The sequence below is a fragment of the Haliotis cracherodii genome, unplaced genomic scaffold, assembly GCF_022045235.1.
Source record: "Haliotis cracherodii isolate W230 unplaced genomic scaffold, xgHalCrac1.p SCAF_1, whole genome shotgun sequence".
NCBI lineage: Eukaryota > Metazoa > Mollusca > Gastropoda > Lepetellida > Haliotidae > Haliotis > Haliotis cracherodii.
The window spans coordinates 23,991,134-24,009,414 of NW_027266264.1; the positions used below are offsets into that span (position 1 = coordinate 23,991,134).

At 41.0% G+C, this 18,281-nt stretch overlaps 1 protein-coding gene across 3 annotated transcripts in view; it reads right to left on the reverse strand.

The window, feature by feature from the left end:
- LOC139474770 (solute carrier organic anion transporter family member 4A1-like) overlaps positions 1–13,675 on the reverse strand; it is a 143,564-nt gene extending 129,889 nt beyond the window's left edge. For 2 of the 3 annotated variants that reach the window (XR_011653993.1, XM_071257904.1), the window contains exon 1: positions 13,233–13,675. The gene's annotated coding sequence lies outside the window, so the exon portion shown is untranslated. The remainder of the gene's footprint in view (positions 1–13,232) is intronic. The other variant, XR_011653996.1, reaches the window with a different exon arrangement.
- Positions 13,676–18,281: the final 4,606 nt, after the last annotated feature.

Here is an 18,281-nt window from a genome sequence, read left to right on the forward strand (position 1 = left end):
ACCTATGGAATATATGACCAAAAAAACAAGACCACGCCAGCTTTATTCCACAGTCCATGAAATCAGCATCAAGAAAAAAACAAATTAGAGGAGAAAAATGCTTTGTGCAATAAAAGACAAAATGTTAGTGAACAATGGCTCCAGCAGAACTATATATGCAAAGCATGCCTGTTTGTTTGTTGTTTAACGCCACACTCAGCAGTATTCCAGCTATATGGTGGTAGTCTGTAAATAATCCAGTCTTGACCAGACAATCCAGTGATTGACATCATGACCATCGATCCATGCAATTGGGGTACGATGACATGCATCAACCAAGTCAGAAAGCCTGACCACCCGATCCCGTTAGTCGCCTCTTATGACAAGCATGGTCACCTTTTACGGCAAGCATGGGTTGCTGAAGACCTATTCTACCCCGGATCTTCACGGGTCTGAATGTGATGTTCACCAGTAGGGGAACTCATCTCTCTCTACTTCTGCCCCATGACTGTGGAATATATGTATTTCATTAAACCAAAACAACTCTAGAATATAAAAAAGCAACTCTAGACAACTCTATCTAAATCAACATCAAGAAAAGAATATTTAGAGGAAATAACTGTAGTGTGTGATAAAAGATTTTAAAGACTGCATGTTAGCCTAAATTTCTCCATTGCATTGTTTGATTAGGCCATTCCATTTGTTCACATCATGAGAATCAAAATTGACAATTAGAATTATCTATTTGTCTACTGCAGTGCTGGAATCTAATTTTAAGTTTCTTAATTCATGATTTAGCTATGATAATGTTAATTAACAACAGTGGCTATTAAAATGCTCATTAACAAGACGATGCTTGTTATTAAGAGGCGACTAACGGGATCAGATCGTCAAGCTCGCTGACTTGGTTGATGCATGTCACCATATCCCAATTGCGTGGATCGATGCTCATGATGTCAATCACTGGATTGTCTGGTCCAAACTGGATTATTTACAGACCCATATCACTAGAATATTGCTGAGTGCGGCGTTAAACAACAAACAAACATTAACAAGAAAAAACATCTCCCTCATTCACTGAACCGAAGTAAAAATGTGTGTAATCTGACACTGGGAAGGAACAGGAGGCAGTTGACAGGCCAGCAGTATCTGGTGTGTAATGGCAATACTGCCTGCCCCATCTGTACCACAGGGTGACAGAGGCTAAACACAACAACCAGTACCTTCTGATGCCAACAGTGGCCACATTGTGTCTGTGTCAACTCACCAGCGATGCCCGTAAACACACTTGCCCATATATTGACTAAACAGACCCGAAAAAGATCCAAAACAGATTCTGAGGAACATTGAGATCACTTTACAGCACCCCTACAAGACAGGAAGTTAATGAATAGGGAATAATGGGAAGTGTAGTTAGTTCATGAAATGTTTAAGGAAGGAAGCATAGATGTGGATATTATTAAAGTCTTCTCATATTACACAATGGACATATTGCTATTAACAAATAGAAGGGATGCCTGCCATTGAAACATGACTAACCGAGAAAATGATGGAAGATTGATTTCAATGTTGTGAAAATAGACAAGCCACGAGACAGAAGTTTTAGATAATATATGATGGATTAATATTGTAAGGCATACTTGGAGGAATCTCCAAGTCCTAAGTTATAAACTTAAAAAGAGCCACAGCCAACTTATTCAGCATGATCCAACCAACTACATAGATTTCAAAATATTTTTTTATAGCCAGTGAGTTGTTTGTAAGTCAGTAGGTGAGGTGGGATGTTTTTCCTGGCGGGGTCTGCATATGTGCTGTAAAAACATGTCCATATGGCGAATACAGCCTCCAGAGACTGGTGCAAGGACACAGATATCACACAGCATGAGATACACAACGTCAACATTCACAGCACCAGCATACCAGAAACAGCACCAGAAGAAAGACAAAAAAATGGACAAAAACATCCTCAACAGACTACAAAACACACCCTCAGCAAACAGACAACCACGGCTCTTGCAAGCAGACAATCACGGCTCTTGCAAGCAGACAATCACGGCTCTTGCAAGCAGACAATCACGGCTCTTGCAAGCAGACAATCACAACTCCAGCAGACAATCACAGCTCCAGAAAACAATTACATTCCAAATAAACAGGCAAATACAGTCTCAACGAAAAAGCCATCACCAGCCCTGCAAATACACAATCACGGCCCCAACAAACAGATAATCTCAGCCCAACAAACAGACAATTGCACTCCCAACAGACAATCACAGCCCCAACAAGCAGACAATCACAGCCCGAGCAAACACACAATCACAGATCTAGCAATCACAGCCCAATAATAGACAATCACAGCCCCAGCAATCATGGCCCCAGCAACAGACAATCCCAGCCCAACAATAGACAATCACAGCCCAAGCAATCAGACAATCACAAACCCAGCAACAGACAATCACAGCCCAACAATAGACAATCACAGCCCCAGCAACAGACAATCACAGCCCCAGCAATCAGACAATCACAGCCCTTGCAACAGACAATCACAGCCCAACAATAGACAATCACAGCCCAACAATAGACAATCACAGCCCCAGCAACAGACAATCACAGCCCAACAATAGACAATCACAGCCCAGCAACAGACAATCACAGCCCCAGCAATCAGACAATCACAGCCCAGCAGAACATACTCTGGAAAGTAGCCTTGCTCCAAGGCTCTACTGAAAGATAAGTACATGGATGTGCAGTAATTCTATCTTTATAATACAAATAGGCAAGTCTAGATAAGTGGACAGGACACCAGTCTTTTATGGGGACAACCTTTTTCTTATCATTTATATCATCAAGAAATTATGATTTAACCTAATGATAATTGCCTTAGAGACGTGTGCAATTCTATCTGGAGAGGTCAGTTATCTTAATTGAGGGGTGTTACCTATTGGATTATAGATAAGGTCAGTGAGGTAAGGTTGGACACGCCAGCTACACTCAATCACCATGTTTCTCCACAGTCTCAGCTCCCGTTCCACAGTACAACTGTGGCAGTAGTCCCGACCACAGTTCACACAGAGCAGGGACAGAGATCAAGTCTTCAAACTGGAGTTGATGTATGATAAACATGTGCTGGTAGCAAATGTCAAATGTATTACATGTACAATCCCTTGGAAGGGCACACTGCCCTGTTCATGGCTTCTCTATTGATAGCTTACTTGTACCATTAGGATAATTAGAATAACACTATTGATGGATGCTAACAAGTTACCCATTACAAATCAGAATTATATGTTATGTATAACACATTCCAGAAGCTATTTAATAATAAACATGAAAGAATGGTGATTTCTAGAAATCAAAATACAAATCAATATCACTGTTTATTTGTTTTATGTTTTTCACAAGAGACCGCAATACTCCAGTGATTGATATTATGAGTAATTCCCCTTGTCATTTGGGTACAATGACATGCAAATCAACCAAGTAACTCAACTTGACCATCGGATCCATGTAGATGTCAAGTATGATAAGCAACCTAGAATGTCTAAAGTGTATGACCATGAATGGCATCAATTCCAGGTACCGGTATCCATGTGTGTTTCCTTATCACGTGTTTTAATCAATTGAAAGCTGATTATGATCTATAGAAACTCAGAAACAACAAAGGTAATGCTGACAACAATATTTGAATATGCAAAGGATTCATAAAAGAAAAGAATTTGCACCAAAATATATATTATTGAAGATCTCATTTATACAGAGGATCTTTATTCTTTACAAAAATGTCAACAGTAATACATTCAAGATACATAAATTTGGCAGTTGATTCAAACTGAACATTAAAAAGGCATAACTGCTAATAGTTTACACCACTGTGACAAGGCGTAATTCTTTTCAGTGAATGCATTATCCAAATAGAGAAAGACAGCAGTGTGTTGAAAGGTGTCAGGTATGATTCCTCTTCCACTGTTTCACCTGACATTCCTACCAACATCTGACCATTCCCTTCACAACGCCCATACAAACACACCTGACAGCACACAAACGCCATCACTTCAGGACCTGTTACCAAGGCCATAATTTGGATGGGCAATCCTGAAATGTCTCTGCAGGCACTGAAACGACCAGAAAACATGCCTGACCTGCTGAGAGTGGTGTAGCAACAAGTAGACATCCATGTGAGGTTAGTTGCACTGGCCTGGGGCTGGCCTGAAGCTGGCCTGAAGCTGGCCTGAATACTGGACACATGGTTCAGTTTGTGATGCTAATGAGAGCCACCACAACTGTATCCAGTGAGGAGGAAGGTCATGGGTCAGCCGTAGACTGGACCACACTGACCAGCTGGACATATATGCCATGTGTCCATCAGTGCATGGTTGATACGGGATCTATTGACTGTGTACATGGTTGATACGGGATCCTTAACTGAGTGCAAGGTCGATACAAGATCCATTAACTGAGTGCATGATCGATACAGGATCCTTACACTGAATGCATGGTTGCTACGGAATCTTTAAACTGAATGCATGGTTCATACTGGATCCTGAAACTGATTGCATGGTCGATACTGGGTCCATGGTCAATACTGCGTCCAAGGTCAATATTGAGTGATTGGTCATACAATACTGTGTGGCATTGTTTCAGCTGTTCAATGTTATATCATTTTTTCATTTGAAGTTTACACGATATACAACTTTTCCATTGGACGAGAGAGCGGTCACATGACCACGAAATTGACGTTCATCAGTGTATGAACGACACAATTTGACGTTCATACGTTTTTCACGAGACCGTGTTCTTGAAATGACGTAAACAATGACGGACTAATTCCACATTCCTGGGGAAACCCCTAGGAATTCCCTAGCACGAAAACACACATAAGCGTTCTTTCTGATCATTTTGAACCTTTATTCTTGGTCTCTGCGTTTCAGTATACATTGAGAAATGTCAGAGAGCGTGACTGCATGATTGTTCACGAATATCCTCGCTGCGGCCTATCCTAATGAACAAACGATGAAATGCACATCTAAACTATCGTAGTGTCGACTCGATCCGTGCCTAGGCTGACATTGACCATCTCCAACAATCTATGAATTTACCTTAGTGTAGAACCTGTAAAATCTAAGAAACTGAACAAAATATGATGGAGAAACATAAGGAGAACATGCATGACAAAGTTCAGCTCCCACAGGCTTGCAATTTCATAGGAGAAGTTTACAGAGGCAAATATGCATCTTGAGAGAATTTAAGATCAAGGTCAAATAAGGTTAGATATTACATATCACAACAAACGTAACATTAATCTGACCCCCACTACCAACTACATATGTACTAAATTTGATTACATTGCGAATACAACTGACATAGTAATGGCCATCATGGTGGCCATATTAAAAATCAGATTAAAAAAGGGTCAGTTCAGGTGTCATCATTGGTGGGAACAAGATTGTGAAGTTTCAGCTTCTTTGGTCCAGTGGCTTAGGAGGAGAGTGAGTGAGTGAGTATGGTTTTACGCCCCTTTTAGAAATATTCCAGCAATATCACGGCGGGGGACACCAGAAATGGGCTTCACACATTGTACCCATGTCGGGAATCGAACCCGGGTCTTCGGCGTGATGAGCGAACGCTTTAACCACTAGGCTACCCGACCGCCCCCTTAGGAGGAGAAGATGCTCATGGTGGATGACGGACAACAGATGACGGACAAACAGCAGCAGCTCACACGACTTTCAAACTACCTCACAGGCTGGTTCAAGCATCATGAAACTGACTCACTCACACTCCTATACTGTCTCCTATGACATCTTTATTCATAAGTAAGATTGAGTACAAGAATGTATGTTTTCCCATGTCTCCATGTCAGATTCCACACTTTGAGACCTCATGTCTACCATCCCACAAGGGCACTCACTAAACATCAATATCCTTACGTATTCTACCTCGAATGTCTTTTCTGTTAGCCAGTGTATCTCAACAGCCAAACACTAAAAAGTAAGGAATCTTTGGTGCCTCCATTTTTACACATGCCACTGTACAATCCCTTCACCAACATTTGTCCCACCAAACACTTGGCCTCGTAGAAATATAGAAACAACCAATTACATTTAAATTACTGGCTACTGGAGCGAATATGTGACCATGTTAATGTACTTAACATTCTTCACTTTAAACAGAATTGCAATATTTCTCCCACTTTTTCCCCATTAAACTGACAAAACCCATATAACAATAACAATATATGTTTATATTTATTTTGAACTACCACAGCTAATTGGTTAGCCAAGAATTTGTAAACCATAAAATATTAAAAAAAGTGTGGCCTGATACCTGGTTAAGTAAATTGATGGATCCTTAATCAGGTTTTGAAAGAAGAAACAATGACTGTCACACAAGAACATATGACATATGATAGCCATCAACCATATATATATGTTTCTTGTATCAAAATGGTATCTTACCAGATCCTTTTAAGAAGGTAAAACACATATGGACAGTCTGAAAATGGCTACTTAGGCATAAGAAAACTCACATGACATCATTGCTGTTAAAAAACTGCCATCATCAGGTTACTTAGAAAACATTGACGAGTTATTTCTTTTATCTCTTACCTGTAAAAAACCTAACATATTCAACACGAGGGCTGGTGAGGCCATTTTGCAGGGCCCCTACTGAGGAAACAGATAATCAGATTGCCATTCAGATATCTGCGATGTTACCAAGCAATGTCAGACTGGTCTAACCGTGCCTGAGACAGTGACACACAAACTACAATACCATGGCGCATCACAAAGCAAAGCGCACAGCAGGCTTGCACAGCCCGATCAGACACTATGGCCCTGGGTCTAGTACTGGAGCACTGCCAGCTTCCATGAAGGTAAGAACAGCATCACAACATTACACAACCTCAACCATTTCTTGTACTGTCTGCACATTGGATATGAACTACAAGAATTAGATAATTAGGGATAATGACATTACTCTTTGTGATAATTAAATTCTGCCCCAAAGGCCATTATATAGACTTACACATAGTCTATGAAAACATTTCTTTTAAATTATTGTAATTTATTTTTTTCAAAAGAACCATTCCTCCTCTGTCGTTTCATACTTGCCTAGTCTTTTAGAAAAAAATAATTTAAAAATATTTAAATTCCGGAGTCATGATGCAAGACTAGTCATATAAGCTACAAGCTTTAAGAGATATCACTGCAGCTGGGATAACAGCCAAGAGAGATCTTGGCTTGATACACTCATGTTCATAGAGAACATTTCTTCAGTTAGTCCATGCCAATGTATTTCCTTGTTTTACAGACAACAAATCCTAAGTTTTGCAAAACTGAAAAATATGAATTGATATGCTGCTTGTTATTAGGTTTTTTTTCAGTTAATTAACATTTAATCAACCCTGACAATGTTCAACTTTCCTCCTGTCTCTGAACTTAATTGTCGTATTGACAAAAAAAATTGTGAAATAATTAATCAGGACATGTGTAAAATAAGATTACTTTAGTACTGTTAAACGTCACAAATCTTTAAATATACCCTGCAATGAACTACAAACTACTGAAAACATCAGGGCATAAATATTCACATCCATCACAAGAAGATTCAAAACAAATTGGTAGCGACATATTCAAGAATCCACACTATTAAATCAAAGGTATCATATTTAAAGGTGTAAACAGTATAGCACTGCTACCCGTGTACCGATGTAACTACATACATGATGTTATAGTAATGACACTATCAACTACCACCCTCCCTGGTAGCAGGTGCTTGTGGGATGTACCTCCACTGTACTACACATACTACAGGTGTAATGAGGCACACAGGTAATGTAGAGGCATTACCTCTACTGTACATCTACGTACATTACTGAATAGTGCAGTAACCACACCATGGACTACTACGTACCACCCTCCCTGGTAGCAGGTGCTTGTCGGATGTACCTCCACTGTACTACACATACTACAGGTGTAATGAGGCACACAGGTAATGTAGAGGCATTACCTTCACTGTACATCTACGTACATTACTGAATAGTGCAGTAACCACACCATGGACTACTACGTACCACCCTCCCTGGTAGCAGGTGCTTGTGGGATGTACCTCCACTGTAGTACACATACTACAGGTGTAATGAGGCACACAGATAATGTAGAGGCAATACCTCCACTGTACATCTACGTACATTACTGAATAGTGCAGTAACCACACCATGGACTACTACGTACATGTACCACCCTCCCTGGTAGCAGGTGCTTGTCGGATGTACCTCCACTGTACTACACATACTACAGGTGTAATGAGGCACACAGGTAATGTAGAGACATTACCTCCACTGTACATCTATGTACATTACTGAATAGTGCAGTAGCCACACCATGGACTACTACGTACCACCCTCCCTGGTAGCAGGTGCTTGTCGGATGTACCTCCACTGTACTACACATACTACAGGTGTAATGAGGCACACAGGTAATGTAGAGACATTACCTCCACTGTACATCTACGTACATTACTGAATAGTGCAGTAGCCACACCATGGACTACTACGTACCACCCTCCCTGGTAGCAGGTGCTTGTGGGATGCACTAAACATACTACTGAGTACTATTGGGTACTGACATACTGCTTGCTTGTTTGTTGTTTAACCACTATATGACAGTGGTCTGTAAATAATCAAGTCTGGATCAGACAATCCAGTGATTGACATTGTTCGTTTGTTTATTGTTTAACGCCGCACTCAGCAATATTCCAGCTATATGACGGCGGTCTGTAAAAAATCGAGTCTGGATCAGACAATCCAGTGATTGACATTGTTCGTTTGTTTATTGTTTAACGGCACACTCAGCAATATTCCAGCTATATGACGGCGGTCTATAAATAATCGAGTCTGGATCAGACAATCCAGTGATTGACATCATGAGCATCAATCCATGCAATTGGGATCGATGACATGCATCAACCATGTCAGCGAACCTGACCACCCGATCCTGTTAGTCGCCTCTTACGACAAGCATAGTCGCCTATTACTGCAAGCATGGGTTGCTGAAGATCTATTCTACCCCGGATCTTCCCAGGTCAATTGACATTGTGAGCACTGCAATTGGGATTTGATGATGACATGCATCAATCACAATAGCAAGCCTGACCACTGGATCCCATCACCTTAGGAGTTGCTTAAGTTCAGTTCTAACATGAAACTTCACGGTACAGGTGAACTTAGGCACACAGGTCATCATATTATAGGTGTCGATGCATTATCTCCAATATGTACCTATGTATGTGATTACTGGATATTACAGTGATGACACTATAGACTACCACCCTCCCTATCAACAGGTGTTTGTGATGTTCCTCTAAAGGTGCTCTGAGGCACACAGGTAATCACAATACAGATTTAAACTCTCTCCTATTACCTTCATAGCTTAGACCTCCTAAATACTATAGACAAGCATCAATGTGGGGTGTTATTGTTACACACCCTAGTTTAGAGTCATCATCAGCTAAAGACAATGTTATCTTACCATATCTAGAAAGCTTAAAGGGGCTCTCTCACCAGGGAGTCTGGACCAGGCAAACCAATGACTGAAAACAATCCCCACCATCAAGGCATGATGCAGTCTGCCAAACCACAGTCTGAACATCACTGATAAGTAAGCTGAAATCTCCACTTGGAGGTTCTGGCATAGCAGAATGACTTCACTTTCTGTTGTCTCTGGGGGCACAGGTGGCCCAGTTGTTTAAGGCGCCGTGATTCGCTGTGCAGAGTTGCGTCACTTGGGCATGCCAGAAACCTATGATTGTGGGTTCGAATCCCGGTTCGCCCCGATTGTGTTTCTAGGTTTGTCACCATACCCGTGCTTGTGGGTTTCACTGAAGTGGTAAACATCTGAGACCTGCATCACTTCGGGCTTTCCTCCCACAATAAGCTGACAGGCTGTGATATAACTGGAATAATGTTAAAAGCAGCGTTAAACCCAACTCACTCACTCACTCTATTGTCTCTGTTTTCATTGTTTCCAGTATAACAGAAGACATCAGACAATATTATCTATATTATTCCCTGGTTGGGCAGTAACAGATGATACCACTATATTTGATAAAATTCTCTCAATGTCTGGCACAAAAGATGATGTCATTCAATATCATCTTTTTATTCCCTGTTTCTAGGGCAACAGTAGTCTGTCACACAGATCTGAAACAAAAATATCTAAAAAGACCATGCAATTCTATGATATTTTTGCAAGTCTAGATAACTGCAGTATCTGAAAATGAAGAATGTCTCTTGGCGCCTTTTGATTATATTCCATAATCATAATTTAACAACTCTTCTATAAAAGTGTTCATTTTAGAGACCAGATGTTAGTCTAGAATAACAGAAAACATCAGGTGCTATTATCTAATCTGTACAGTCTCTTTATTCCCCGTTTCTAGCACAACAGAAGACACATCAGGCCCTATTACCTAGTCTACATTGTCTATTTATTCCGTGTCTGTGGAATAGTAGACATTATCAGTCAGTATTGTCTAATTATTTCCTCTCTGGGCACAACAGATGACACCAGCATACATCCAGCCTGTTTCTATCATTACTACGCCAGTTCTGCTCTGGAACAACGTACAACAAGACATGATATCTTTTCTTTTCCCTCAATAAAAACTAACTTCTGAAAACAAATACCTCTTTGGGACTGGACCGTTTCATTGCTTTCACACAGACATAAATCACATACTTTTTTTAAAGACAAGGAACAGAAAGATTCTGGCCATAACATCCCAAACTTTGTGGAACAAATAATTACACTGTGAATTATGGAGATCATAGAAAACCTCAAGCTGCTGCCAAATATGCCATGATAAAATGTCAGTGTGTAAACATTCCTCAACAAGGATATACCCCTGGCCACAACAGTAATGGCTGACAATGGCCATCAAATCCAACACTATCTGTCTCCTTCAATGACATCAAGGGATATGTATACAAACAAGAGGAAGATGTGGCGAACAGGTTCCATCACAATGTTTCATTTCATCATTAACCCTGGAACAAGCAAGGCTGGTATTCTTCACGTACTACAGTACCCCACTTATGATAGGGATATTTTTATATCTTTCCATGATACACAAAACTGATCTCCATAATATGTCTGCCCAGTGCATATTTAAACAGAATGACAAATCCCTATCAAAAGTGGAGTAGTATGCTATATGTATATTGTACTGTCACGAAGAAACACCTCGCTGCACATCTTCCCGAGGCAAGAGAGTTAACTGACTACAAAAGTCCAGTTTCCACCCTTGCCGAACTAGGCTGGTATTATGGAGTTACGTTTTGTCTGTACTAACGAGTCTATGCATAGTCCAATCAAAATCGCGCATCGAAATCAAGATCCGATTCGTAAACTGTCCTGCAGATTTTGATCGATTGCAGGATTTGCAAAACATGTGCATCGCCAATTCGGAGTCAGCAGATATTTTCCAAATCCTTTCATGTTTTTAATCAAGGTGCTCACGTGATTTGATTCACTTCGCGATGTAAGACTCATTTTATCACAATATAGATCTTGATTATCGATCAGATCGTCTTGACTGGGCGCCACCGTTTTGTTTGAAGCAAATGTGATATGAGAGGTTGAATCTGATTGGTCAATAGGAGAGGCATAGATAGGACATAACTCGTAATAGCCACTGGTGGCGCTACGATCGAGCCCAGGAATTCCAGCCTAGTTCGGCAAGGTTGATAACTGGACTTTTAAAGTCGGTTAACTCCCTTGCATCGGGAAGATGCTCGCTGCATAGTCAGAGCCGTTACTTTTTTCATTTGTTGGCCCACGGATCCACCAACCATTTTTTTAAATAAAAAAATGAAAAAAATAAATAAAAACATTTACACACTGTATTTCGCACACATTTATCATTTCCATGCCTTTCCAGTAATTATTGTGTACCTCATCTTTGGTAATTAATGGGTATCTAATAGTTGGTAATTAATGGGTATCTAATAGTTGGTAATTAATGGGTATCTAATAGTTGGTAATTAATGGGTATCTAATAGTTGGTAATTAAGGGGTATCTTATAGTTGGTAATTAATGGGTATCTAATAGTTGGTAATTAAGGGGTATCTTATAGTTGGTAATTAATGGGTATCTAATTGTAAATATACTGTCATAATCCCCTGACTCTCTCATGGCTTAATCCTCAAGCCTTATACTAGGAGAATGAGTGTTAACACATGAGTCAATATTTCATTATAACATTGATGCCAATATCAGCATTGACTCTGTAATATCCGTGATCCAACGAATAAAACAAATGTTGGCCTGTAACACATATATCAATTTTATATTCCAGAAAAAAACCATGAGAAATCTCATGTGCAGGAGTCTCCCATTTTAACATCATACTTAGCCTGTTATCATTATTGAAGAAAGTCCCGAGAATTTGATTGTTTTGTGTCTATATCATATTCTTCCTAAAATGTATTAAAACCAACAGTAATCAAAAACTGTGTTTGAAAATTTAAGTGGTCATTACGTAATTATCGGAGCTCAGGAATAGAGCAGTAACGATGGGGTATTAAGCGAACTCGTGTAAGATGTTATCACTCCTCCTTTAGCTGGAGAGGCTTACCAGGTGTATTTCAGCCCTCCTATCTCATGCTCTGGCTTTTTTACCATTTACACAAGGACTTAAAAGTCTGCATCTTTATCAGATAAAATGCTTACACACCAACAACACCTTCACGTGTAAGAAAATTACATACCAAATCCATGGAGCCAAGAGAGTTAGGTGATGACAATACAGCCTTTGGCATCAGTCATCAGATCCAGTACAGCACAGAACTGTAGACTATTGTACCGTGCTGTCAATCTCCTTCACTTGCAATACATCATTTAGAATTTACCAATGTATATTAACTCATTTCACTGTATCGTTCCTCTAATACCTAATACACCAAGTAATCAACCAGCTGATAACTGTCAGGCCAGCTGGTCAACATACCACATCAATCTTCATATGTTTAGTATTACACCCACTAGAAACACAACACTAACACCCCCACAGCCCTGGAGGAACGTGTGATATAATCTACCTGTGCCATGATTTACTGAGAGGCCTAATTCCCCCTTCACCTGGAGGGATGTCACAGCCGAGCCTCTGTGGTCAAGAGTCTGTGTGACAGTTACCGGCCAAACATGCAGCCTCCATCCTGACCATGCTCTCATTACCCACTCCATTCCCTTGTACTCACCCAATTATCTTAGACAGCTCCAAGAGGTCACTGGAGCCATCAAGGGAACATTAATTCCTCCGGTTGACTTGACTGTCAACTCACTGACTATGGTCACTTGGTCTGTCCAGGTTATGGTCAACCCCGAGAATTATAACGCTTCTGTATACAGCTCTTACGGCACTACAAAGCAATCATCGCTTTGACTGCTACACACACACGCTACACGAGTAAACACTCTCTACTTGCATAGGCACACTGTTATTGCCTCTCTTTGGAGCCAAGCTAACGGTTTTCCCATATCAAACCAGAGAGAGGTTGGCTCACTGCTTACCACCGCTGCCAGTGTTCAAGACAGAAGCTCAGCTCCCCCAATACTATGAGAGGCTATCCACTCCGCTACCTCCACCGCTGAGGCTTTCATCAATGAAGTTAGTTGTGTGTACGTCGGTGAACTGGGCTGATCTCGGCACTGGAGGCTGCTCGGGAGTCCCACTGAGGGTTTACCTTCAATGATAGACCTTGCTTCCCATGTAACACTGTAGTCTCCAAGCTAAGACTTGGCTGCGAAAGCTTTTATAGAATTTTCTCTGTGAATATCCTCACCCTTAGTGTGTACTTCAAAGGAGAAAGAAATCGATTTTGAAATGTCAGAATTAAGGAGAATCCCTACACTAATGTATGAGGATAATAAATTTGTTTTTATTTTGGTTTCATTTCTTAAATAGTAATGTGACAAGAGTTAAGTAAAGAAAATATTGCATTGAAAAAATAAAATTTCTGAGTTCCTAAGAAATAGGATGAACAGACCATTCTGAAATGTACAGAAACATGACCACATAACAGTGCATTGCAAACCTAATACAACATTAAAATATATGGATATCAGTTGGATTTATGATGCAGTATAATGTCCATAAAAAATGCCTAATTAATACTTTAATTAATCGCCATAACACAAGGGGTGAGGTTGCTGCACATCTGAACCATCCGCTGCACTGATGTGTCCGCCCTTCAAGACACGTGATTTATGGCACACACGACATCACGTGAGACACCATCGGGACCCATCTATACGTTGTTGAAAGACTGGATATCCTACCCCACAGCCGGAAGTGATGGCTGCTCATTCCTACTACGGCTTGCTCAAACATCGAGAGAATGAATCAAGAAATGATCCTCTGTATATTCTATTCTCTACTGTGTAGACTGTAGACTGCTCGGGTGCAAGTGTATCCAGTCATCAAGTAGTGAGTCTCCATAATACAGTCTCATCGTCAGGTCCATGATAAGCATACACCCATGTTTAATAGTGGCTAAATATGAAACAAACAAGAATGGTTACTAAGTCAGCAGTGTTAAGGTGACTGTTTTCAGCCTAGTAACATTTTTAATTTCTTGGTCAATTCCAATTTTCATGTTTATTTATTCAACAGTGTGCACACTGTGCCTAAATCCGCTATGCATATTTACACTGTGCATAACGTTTTTTAAGTTGATACCTCCATAAACACAAAAATTATTGTAGTCAATTTTCAAGTATTTATGAGGAGAGTGATCTCAATTTTTATATCATAAGAATCTTTTTCATCTTTCAATCAATCCAAAATGCCACTTTCCGCCGCTGTGGTCTAGAGGATCAGAGACCATAAAATAATTTTTATTATCTCTGAGTGGATAGAGCATCTCCCTGGAGAGCAGAAGGTCATGCCAAAAGAGGTTAAAAGGTGGTACTTGTTGTTACCCTGCCTGGCGCTTAGCGGGGGGATAATACAAGGACTGGTCAGCTCGGAGTCAGTATACTGTGAGTAGGGTATCCACTGTATTAACTGTGGCATGGTATCTTAGTGGGCTGGCACTATAAAATCACACAAGTACACACACACACACACGTGCATGAATGTAAGTGCAATAATCTTGAATGCGAAATTTAACCTCATTTAATCCCACCTCTAGAACCAGATGAAAAATAAACACATCTGTAGTTTCTTTGGAGTTGGATCCTCTGATTTGTGAACCTCACTCTTCAGCACACACAGCATCTTTCTCTCAAGGCTCAACATGTACCTCAAAACCTGACTCAACAAACCATCTTCTGGCTTTAATAATCATGCAAAAGTGAATCTGCATTTCATGTCAGGATTGAAATCTTAACCCAAACATGCCAAAACCTTTTCACCTAACTGAGAAAAGATAAGTTTGTGAATTGTGAATTTGTAATGGAACTACCGTATTTGCCATAAAGCCAGGCGTTTTATATTTTTTGGATTACAGACTCGCCGACTCTAATTTTTTAGAAAATGTAAAAAAAATAATGTCAGCCCCGTAGTCAGTTATTTTATTTGTTATCATCACCTTTTAATAAAAAACATATGAATTTACCTTTGTAAACTAGTAAAGAGATACACAATCAATCTTTGTTGATCTCGAAGCCGAACATGAATAGCCTCCCTTGACAATTGTCCGTGTTGTAATTTGTAGAATTTTTATTGTTACAAGGGGCTTTATCGTCACAAATGGCGGTCTTTTGAGCACAGAATATGTTCATAAAGTATGCCAGAGGCATTCTGGATAAAAAAGATGCATCTGACTTTTTTTTCTTCTTTTTTTCCCCCCTCCTCCAACCATGGACTTTGGGCTGAAAAATCCGTAATCCTAAAAATAAAAAAAAGCCTGGCCTAATAAGCATTTTGGGCACTTAGAAAACAGGCGACTAACGGGATCGGGTTGTCAGGCTCTCTGACTTGGTTGATGTATGTCATCATATCTCTGTTGCATAGATCGATGATCATTATGTCAATCACTGGATTGTCTGGTCCAGACTTGATTAATTACAGACTGATGTCATATATCTGGGATATTGCTGAGTGCAATGTAAGCAACAAACAAACTTAGAAAATAGACAAAAAGTGGCGCATATTACAACCATACACAAGCGGAAGTGAAAAAACTTAGTTCAAACATCAATAAAACTAAAATATTATTAATAATTGTTACTAGGCAGTTATATACCCCTTCTATGCTGCTGTTTTCTGCGAAACATGTCATATACACAAGAAAATATGGACTATAAATTTTCAGCATTATACAGATAAGGAACCCTTATACAGATTACCTATACGTACAGACCAGAGCACTAAATATTGAAAATACGGTACTTGTAGTGAACTGCTGCAAACTTGTGCCTCAGTTCAAACATCTCCTGTTACAGGTTAGTGAAACTGCTACTCCCAGAAGGAGACACAAAGAGAAGACAGTCCAGTGCTCAGACCAGCGGTATCTGTGCCTCGACAGTCATACATGCTAGATGGCACACCACATGCGATGGATGATATTCATCAGCAATGGTGTTCTTTGAAGTGATTTGCAATGTATATTTCATAATCCATGACAAAAAGTCAGTTGTATCAGTGATAAGTATAGAGACAGCATGTTCCTTCTTGTAGAAGCATTTGCTTCTTGTTAGTAGATGTGGCCATCACATGAGGAAGAATTGAAGGATCAACCACTAAGTATGTGATGGTAAATGAAGTGAAATGTTTGACATTTTCGGCAGATAGTGTTGTGTGTTTATGTTTACGTGTCATCACCTCCACAGTAGATATCAGAAACGGATCCTGGGTCTACTGATTAGAAGCACATCTGTACAGGAGGGATGCCACAACATCTGCCTGGGCACACACACACAGGACACCACCATACACTCACACAGCCACTCACACAGCACAAAACCATCCACTCACACAGCCACACAGACAGGACAACACCATCCAATCACACATACACTCACACAGCCACTCACACAGGACACCACCATACACTCACACAGCCACTCACACAGGACACCACCATTCACTCACACAGCCACTCACACAGGACACCACCATACATTCACACAGCCACTCACACAGGACACCACCATACATTCACACAGCCACTCACACAGGACACCACCATACATTCACACAGCCACTCACACAGGACAACACCATACACTCACACAGCCACTCACACAGGACACCACCATACACTCACACAGCCACTCACACAGGACACCACCATACACTCACACAGCCACTCACACAGGACACCACCATACACTCACACAGCCACTCACACAGGACACCACCATCCACTCACACAGCCACTCACACAGGACACCACCATACACTCACACAGCCACTCACACAGGACACCACCATATACTCACACAGCCACTCACACAGGACACCACCATACATCCACACAGCCACTCACACAGGACACAACCATACATTCACTTAGCCACTCACACAGGACACCACCATACACTCACACAGCCACACACACAGGACACCACCATACATTCACTTAGCCACTCACACATGACACCACCATACACTCACACAGCCACACACATAGGACACCACCATACACTCAAACAGCCACTCACACAGGACACCACCATCCACTCACACAGCCACTCACACAGGACACCACCATACACTCACACAGCCACTCACACAGGACACCACCATACACTCACACAGCCACTCACACAGGACACCACCATCCACTCACACAGCCACTCACACAGGACACCACCATATACTCACACAGCCACTCACACAGGACACCACCATACACTCACACAGCCACACACACAGGACACCACCATACATTCACACAGCCACACACACAGGACAACACCATACATTCACACAGCCACTCACACAGGACACCACCATCCACTCACACAGCCACTCACACAGGACACCACCATACACTCAAACAGCCACTCACACAGGACACCACCATACACTCACACAGCCACACACACAGGACACCACCATACATTCACACAGCCACACACACAGGACAACACCATACATTCACACAGCCACTCACACAGGACACCACCATCCACTCACACAGCCACTCACACAGGACACCACCATACACTCAAACAGCCACTCACACAGGACACCACCATACACTCACACAGCCACACACACAGGACAACACCATACATTCACTTAGCCACTCACACAGGACACCACCATACACTCACAGAGCCACACACACAGGACT